The sequence below is a fragment of the Sinocyclocheilus grahami genome, unplaced genomic scaffold (assembly GCF_001515645.1).
Source record: "Sinocyclocheilus grahami isolate Dianchi unplaced genomic scaffold, SAMN03320097.WGS_v1.1 scaffold833.1, whole genome shotgun sequence".
Taxonomy (NCBI): domain Eukaryota; kingdom Metazoa; phylum Chordata; class Actinopteri; order Cypriniformes; family Cyprinidae; genus Sinocyclocheilus; species Sinocyclocheilus grahami.
Window position 1 is genome coordinate 86,480 of NW_015506012.1, and position 8,134 is coordinate 94,613.

Below are 8,134 nucleotides of genomic sequence, written 5' to 3' on the forward strand. Positions count from 1 at the left end.
GGGGAATGGACAGATCATGAACTGTTGATAGTCCATTCCCCTTCTCAATTTTATCACAGTTCTTTTTTGTTTTGTTAGTGCCATTTGTCAAATCTTGCCCTGGAGGTCCAATGCGCTGCAGAGTTTAGCTCCAGCCCTGATCAAACTCAGCTACCTGTGATTTTCTAATGATCCTGAAGACATTGATTAGCATGCTCAGGTGTGTTTGATTAGGGTTAGAGCTAAACTCTGCAGGAAAGTGGATCTCGTGGGCCAAATTTGAGGATCCCTGGTCTATAATCTTTTATTAGATGAATGGTATTCCTACATCCCAACCAGTGGTGGAGGTAACGAATTACAACTACTCACGTTACTGTAATTAAGTAGTTTTTTCGGGTACTTGTACTTTTTTGAGTATATTTTTAAAGCTGTACTTTTACTTGTACTTAAGTACAAATTAAGCAAAATAATCTACTTCGTTACTTTTAAATCATAGTTCGTTTCTGAGTATGCCCACAATTTTAATTAATATTCAAACCTTGACAGCACTTCAGTAGCCAATAAAGATATCCGATAGTAAAGGGACCAATAAAAGTCCTGATATCTGAACCGGGAAAAGCCGCCGCTGCAGCAAGGTTGAAGAGCTGATTTGCGAGGGAGCTCAGCTAATTTATGGACTCAGAGTTTGGAGAAACAAGCTAGGCCTACATGGTAATGTTATCATAAATATCTATATTTTGATACCGATACTGAAATATGTGACAAGGTTCCATTACTCATTTTCTACAGTATCTCCTGTATATACACCGATACAAGCTGCGTCTCTCTTTCCTCTCCGACAGTGAGTTTGACACGCATCCGCCTTCTGTCTGTCGATTACAGATTCTGAATGTCTGCGCTGGATTGCAGGTATTATTTTTAATAATTCCTGCGCAAATGTGGCGAGCACTTTATTGTAACATAAGAACACCGTCATGTAATCGCAGAACATTGGACGCCAGCTTTCAAATAGGCCTACCTTACACAAATGACCTGCCTGTCCTCTCACTCTGATATTGCTTGTGTGCACTCAGACTGTGTGCAACTGCAATCGCGATCTCCCGTGCTAGAAATGATTCCTTTTTGCTCCTGGATTAAACTTTGATATTTGATATTCATTCATTTGATATGAATGAATATTCTTTGGTAATTCATTAAATATCGGCTGCTAAAAGGTAACTAGTACTCGGAGTAGTTTTTGAGAAGAGTACTTTGTACTTTTACTTAAGTACTGTTTTGGCACCAGTACTTTTACTTGTAATTGAGTATTATTTCAGCAATGTAACAGTACTTGTACTTAAAGGGTTAGTTCACCCAAAAATGTAAGTTCTTCAATCTTTCAGTTGTATTGCTGTCTATGCAGGGTCAGACAGCTCTCAGATTCCATCAAAAATATCTTAATTTGCGTTCCGAAGATGAACGAAGGTCTTACGGGTTTGAAACGACATGAGGGTGAGTAATTAATGACAGTATTTTCATTTTTGGGTAAACTATCCCTTTAAGTACAAATTTCAGTACTCTTTCCACCACTGACCACAGCATAAATGGTTGTAGGTTCATTTACCATATGAACTTGAATAATATTGTCAGCTGGACATATTTTGTCACTGCATTCCAACAGAAGGACTGGAGATTGTTAACTGTGTGTTATACAATTGTTTAATTTGTCTGAGGTGATCAGTCAGCTCTGACTAATTGTACACACTTTTGCTAGATTAGACATGGTGCTTTGCTCCTGCTCATTTTGAGCAATTTGTTGTACTGCTCACAATGCGTGATGTGTGTGAGAAAACCCCAACAGATGCCCTGAAATATTTCCAGAAGCATTGACAAACTTTTTGCACAATTTTTTTCTCTCTTCTGCACTTATTTTTCATCATTAAGGTGTCTAATTAACTAATTTGATAGTCAATTTGCTCTCAACTTTCATTTATGCCATTCAGAGGCACTTATGGTGAAATCTATACAGACAACAGCTGAATTTACCATTCATTTACCATTGCAATAATTGTTTGCCTTCTGTGCAGAGTTGTAAATATTGCATATGTGATGTGTTATGGCATTAAAATTATTTTTCCATAAGAGAAATGTGATGGCACCCCTCTGAGATTGCTTTGGAGCTACATAGTTTGCCTTAGCGGGATAAACCTGAGAAAGAAAGAAGGAAAGAAAGAGATTGGCAAACATCAGTACCATCCATTGCATGCTTATAATGCCTCGTGTCTCTTCTGTAATAAAACCACCTCATTAGTAAACCCAACTCTCTCATTTAACTTCATCCCTGATAATGACCAAATGACTTCCATTGTGAAATCCTGCTCACCGCTGCACCTCCCTAATGGCCTCTCTCCTCTGTGATTAAGAGGCAAACGGCCTCAGACACAAGCCCTGTCGACTTTTGTACTCTGTAGAGGAGGTGAACGAGAGGGACAAAAGATAATTGTGGTTTTGTTTAAACAATAGCAAGAGAACCTTAACGGGGTATAAAGAAAACCTGCAATGCAAATGCGTAGTTATTATAAATACATTTCAGGACTCGAGAATAAAGATAGTGTGGAGGCCATTAGTGAGATGAAGCCGTCACTTGTTGTATTGGGCCAGTTTTATATCTTGTATTTTTTAAAACATAGGCCTACATGCATTTATGTCTTGCAAACTGTTTTTTATTTATATTTTTTTGTGGTATTTAGTTGTGAATTCTGCTTGCAAATGTTTTAAATTTGGCAGCTTGTAAGAATGCTTATATTTTAGCATTCATGGTCAAATATAATTTTCTCTATAATTATAATAAGTGTATTGCTTTTCTGTCATTATTGGTCTTAAACGTGAAGGTCACCCTCTCTAGTGGTGGTAATTTGAGTTTTGAGTCATCGTCTTTATGCTTTTTAATGTGACCTTGTTGTCTAGCTAAGGTAGTTTTTAGCCCTTTAATTCAGTTTTGAATGGGTAATTTTTTATTTTATTTCAAAGCTATGTGAAGTCCACTTTTAACCAACCACTTAATTTGGGATCCTTTATTTTTACATGTTTCCTTTCTGCTCATTTTCTTGGGTCTATAGCAGGGGTGCCCAACCCTGCTCCTGGCGATCGACTGTCCTGCAAAGTTCAGCTCCAACCCTAATCAAACACACCTGAAGCAACTAATTAAGGTCTTCAGGATCACTTACAAATTAAAGGCAGGTGTGTTTGATTAGAGTTGGAGCTAAACTTTGCAGGACAGTCGATCGCCAGGAGCAGGGTTGGGCACCCCTGGTCTATAGGGTACATATCGAGAGAGTTGTGTTATGTTTTTGAGCAACATTTCTGACAGAAAGTATCTGAGGCAGACTTGCATAGTGGGGGCTTTTCGTCAGTATCCCTGTCAGTGTCTTGCTGGTTTTGATTTATAATTAACTCTGACTGTTTTCGGATTGATTACTTCCTCTAAGGAGAGCCAACCTGGTAAGCGCTCCCTAAGAAAGTGGTCAGTGTATCGCTGGCAGGTATTTCACACAACACTGGCATTTATGAGCAATTTATGGAGCAGAAATTCATTCAATTGGATAAATTCTCAATGTTGGCACATCTTCACTGGGCCCAGAGCCAAAAGTTATGTAAACGGGGACAATCCCTGTTTAAATTATGTATTAGCATTATTTTTGGCCATTGAAACAGATGGATAGCCTGTTCTTCTTTGCTGAATGTCTATCTTTCATATGCTTCCATCTAAAGAGAGTGGCTGGAGGGAGGGACCGAATTAAATAAAAACAAAAAGGTGTTCAAATGCCATACTCCCTTAAGAACACCTTACAGTGGATAAATTCAGTATGGCACATCCTCCTGTTTAATGTCTATTTTTAAACTATTGGTGTGTAACACTATGCTGACTGCTTTAATAAAACAGATTAGGTCTTTATTGCATGACAAAGTTGTTAAAGTGCCATTTGGTTATTCTTGAAGCTTTAAATACTAACTTGATGATAAAACATATGTTGCGTGGGCTTAGGTGTGACATGCTACTACATTTCTGCTCTACACATGACTGGGAATCACCAGTGGTGATTTGAAATGACTATTAAATTAGGTTTTTTAGCTGGTAGCTATGGTAATGATTAAGGCCACAGTCGCTAAATTGGCCATTAATGAAGTACATTATTCAACTTTCACCTCTGTTATTCACTCCCATCAGCTGACTTTTCACAATCCGTTTGAAGTTTGAACGCTAATGATCTCGAAGTAGCTTTACTGACATTGTGACCCAGCAAACGTGAAAGTCTTTTATAAATGCATCAGTTATAGAAGGAATAAATGAAGTCTCAGTTGTTCGTTAGCCTCACATTATGCATTTGACACTCTCATACTGTGCATTTAGCATGCAATGTAGTGGACTAGGATTTAGATTTGTTTCTGCATCGAGCATAAGGTAAATACAGGATTGCCCCATGTCCTTGGTGAATTATTACCTTGTCAATTCCCTTTCCACCTGTCATCTTTCATAGTGTACAGCCGCATTTTAAATCTGTTTGTTGCCAAACTAGTTGGCACTCTGTGTGCTTGTACTTTCTGTCAAGGGAATTACACGGCCTTCTTGAAGACTTGTAACTTTTGATTTGAAGTTTCACTTTGCTTTTCAGTTGAAGGGTAACTTAAGAGACCAAAGCAATGCCATGTAATGCTCTCAATGTTACCATCAGAGGTTCTCTGATACATTTCATTCCGTGGCTTTATTTATACTGACAGATTCCACCGAGGCTGTTAAATTCAATTTGAAAGGAATTATCACCCATTGTCTCAGCAAGTAATTTCAGGAAATAGTATTTTAGCATTTTTACCCTCAGAGTTTCTTATTTCAGTTGTCATTCTGCTGATTGTAAAACTTGCAGTCAATGGGCCACTGGGATCTGGGTCTAACAGAATCCATTTTCAGTTTGCGAAGTAAGGTGAACTGTTGCATCTCATGCATATGCCTCGCTGCATGAAAAGGGTCATATCTGGCCATGGTAAAGTGCCATGTAATTTCAGGTTTGCCGGATGTATGTAGAAATTACCTAAGCCAAGTTACACAGAACCGTAAATTTCCAGAAATACATACTCCGGTGTACACAGACATATACAGGAATCAATGAAGTTTCATGGACATATACAGTTGACACACTGCTGGTTGTGAGAACTGGTGGCTGTCAGACCTTTCTTATGTTATGGTGCTTTTCCACTGCATGGTACGGTTCACTTTTTGGGGGTTTTCCACTGGGTACAGTACCTGGTACTTTTTTTAGTACCACCTCGGTTGGGGTTCCAAGTGAACCGTACAGTTACCAAAACGTGACGTATAAACTCTGATCACAGACTGGCCGGAGAGAATCGTCACTACCTGTGTCACTGAACTTGCGGCACAAACACAAAAGAACCGCTAGATTTAAATCATCACAGTCAGCGAAGGATCGAACGCAACCGTTTTGAATGAGTGCACCTTTTTTTTTTTTAACAACCAAAAAGTTTTGTTGTCTATTGCGGAAGAACAGACGTTCTTCTCGTTGATAACAGAAAAGTGGATCCAGCGAGAGCTTGATGGGGCGACGTGGAATTACAATTTCTTTTTTAGGAGTCGTGGTAGTAGAGGCGGCGCAACTATAACGACATGTGAATAATCCCGCCCACTCTAAAGCGGTACTGAACTGCAGTGGATACGCAAACCGTGCCGAGCCGAGTCGTACCACGCAGTGGAAAAGCGCCATTAATGACCAGCAGTTAAGGTGCTTACTGTGTTCTCCGGTGGAGGGAGGGGGTGAGCCAGGACCGTTTCGCAAAACAGCCTCAAATTAGTTTTAATATTATTCAAATCAAAAATAGCTAGCCTTAATATTTTTGACAGAAGCATTAGAGAACATATCTATGTATGTTTTATGATTTAAAGGCATTCTCTTTCCCCAGTTTCATTCTTCTTTCCATATTATTTCACAGAAATTAAGACCTGGTCCTTTTACTGTTGTATCAGGAGAAGTGGTTTCTCACAACCACAAACACAGACCCCATCCACCACAAATACACACACACACACACACCCCACCCCCTGCTACAAAGACTTTTGTGTTTGATCTGATCTCAAGTCACACGTCTTGAGAACACCAACAGCTACAGACTGAAACATTTGTAAGCTTGCACAGCTCTGGGAAGAATCCACATCAACATCATACACAAACCTGGTAAGACTGATTTATTTATATTTTGTAAAACTAATATCTTTGACTTAATGTCAAAACTATATTTATACTGTAATTTTTCCTCCGATAATGTTTCCTCCTTTTCTACAGTATCCTACACACAAGACTGGGTCAACTCATCTTCAGAGATTTTAAATGGAAACACAAGTTCAGAAGGTTGTTGCAAGGTTTTATCCATTTTTGTATTTTCACCTATTCAATTAAATATTTTTCCTTAACTAAACATATTGTATGTTTTTTATTTTTTTATTTTATGTATCCTGCAAGACTTATGATGAGGCTATGAGTAAGAAGTTTTCATAGTTTCACTCTGGAAAGGCCCAGCTGAAACACTCAATTAGAGTTGTGGCAAAAAAGCCAAAGAGAGACAACAGTAAGTTTAGAAATTGACATGAAGTTCTTCAATAGGATATTAGCCTGTAGTGATTATTGTCAACATTACTGTTGTTTTGCAGTTGCTTTTTAACATTGACAAACACAGAAAGAGCATTGTGGAGGACAGAAATGGTGGAGCTCAATGTAAGATGTGGAAGATGTTGATGTGGATGCACACAGGATCTACAGTGAGGAATGGAGACTGCTGGGACACATCATTTCATGTGTTATTTACTGCATTTGTTTGAAATCTTTCATTGAAATTGTTTTCGGACTGTTTTTATGTTTTGGATGATATTTACTATTTTCCCATAATAAGGAGAAACAAACAACTGTTGGTTAAACTATATATTTTTTTCGTTCTGCCCATGGTCTGCAACCAATCACATCATTCACCTGTAGGGTTTGTGGGAGGGATATATTTTAAATGCAACCAACATAGTGACTTTTCTGTAAGGGTTTTGGGTGGAATAAATCACAAGTTGACCAATGAAATGACTTTTGAGTGGCCCAATGGCTGTCCTGTTTAGGGGTGGGTTTAGTTTCAAATTAACTAATCCAGTTTAACGCGAATGACCAAAAGGGGAGGGCACAGTGGCACAAAGGTGTGAATGTCCCCCTGAAAATTTTTTTTTTTTTTAATGGATTACTTGCCATGGCAACAAATGGCTGTTGCACGGAAGAATACCTCAGTAACATACATCCGAATTGGTACATATTTGGCAGTATACGGACCATGATATTTCCTGTGTCTGGTCAGTAATACTCTTGGATAAATCTTAAAATAAATCTTTTCATGCAGTACCTCTGTATATACTGTACCCACCCAGACTTTGAGTTAATTTCTCTTCAGGCACCATCATAACCGCTGACCCTCTTTTTCCGTTGCTGGTTATTGTGGAGGGGCTGTGCTGGAGTTTATCAGCTTTCAATTTGCCATGTTTGAGCTCTAGGGGTCACAGAGCAGTCACACTACTCTCCCTGGGTTTATGGATTTTTAATCAACTTCTACAACCTCTCCTATCTATGTGTTGCTAGCCTGAGGGAGCAGGGGATGTGGGAGGATATAGAACTGTATCTTAAAAAATACTGAGTGCAGCAAAACGGTCACGGTGGTATCTAAATGAGCCTTTAGCTTCTTAAAGCATCAAAGCCTTTGCTGAATCTGTAATGTCTATAAAACTGTGGAGTATTTTCAGTGTAGTGAAGTAAATGACAAGGTACATTTATTACCGCTAATTGAAAGTCTGAGAGATAGTTGCTGTTGCTTTTTGTTTAGAATTTTGTTTCAAATTCATAAATCTTAGTCCATTTCATTGCCAGAGCACCATTTAGATGGCAGCAACCTAACTATCACACAAATGTTACAACATTTATTTAAAATAGAAATTATAAATGTCTTTACTGTGACAGTGTCACTTTTGATAACTTTAATGCTGCTTTCCTTTTTGAATATATATATATATATATATATATATATATATATAAATTTAATACATTAAAATGATTATAAGCTTAGTTTTGAGATCAATCAGATATAC

The 8,134-nt window shown here is 38.2% G+C and overlaps 1 long non-coding RNA gene across 2 annotated transcripts; it reads left to right on the plus strand.

Moving 5' to 3' along the window:
- The first annotated feature begins 578 nt into the window (after positions 1-578).
- Positions 579-7,687, plus strand: LOC107562686 (uncharacterized). Of its 2 annotated transcripts, none has more exons than XR_001606015.1 (6): positions 579-690; positions 769-888; positions 5,959-6,200; positions 6,309-6,374; positions 6,486-6,591; positions 6,674-7,687. It is a non-coding gene; the product is annotated as an uncharacterized lncRNA (long non-coding RNA). The 2 variants fall into 2 exon arrangements; XR_001606014.1 differs by having other exon boundaries at positions 822-888.
- The last annotated feature ends 447 nt before the right edge of the window (positions 7,688-8,134 follow it).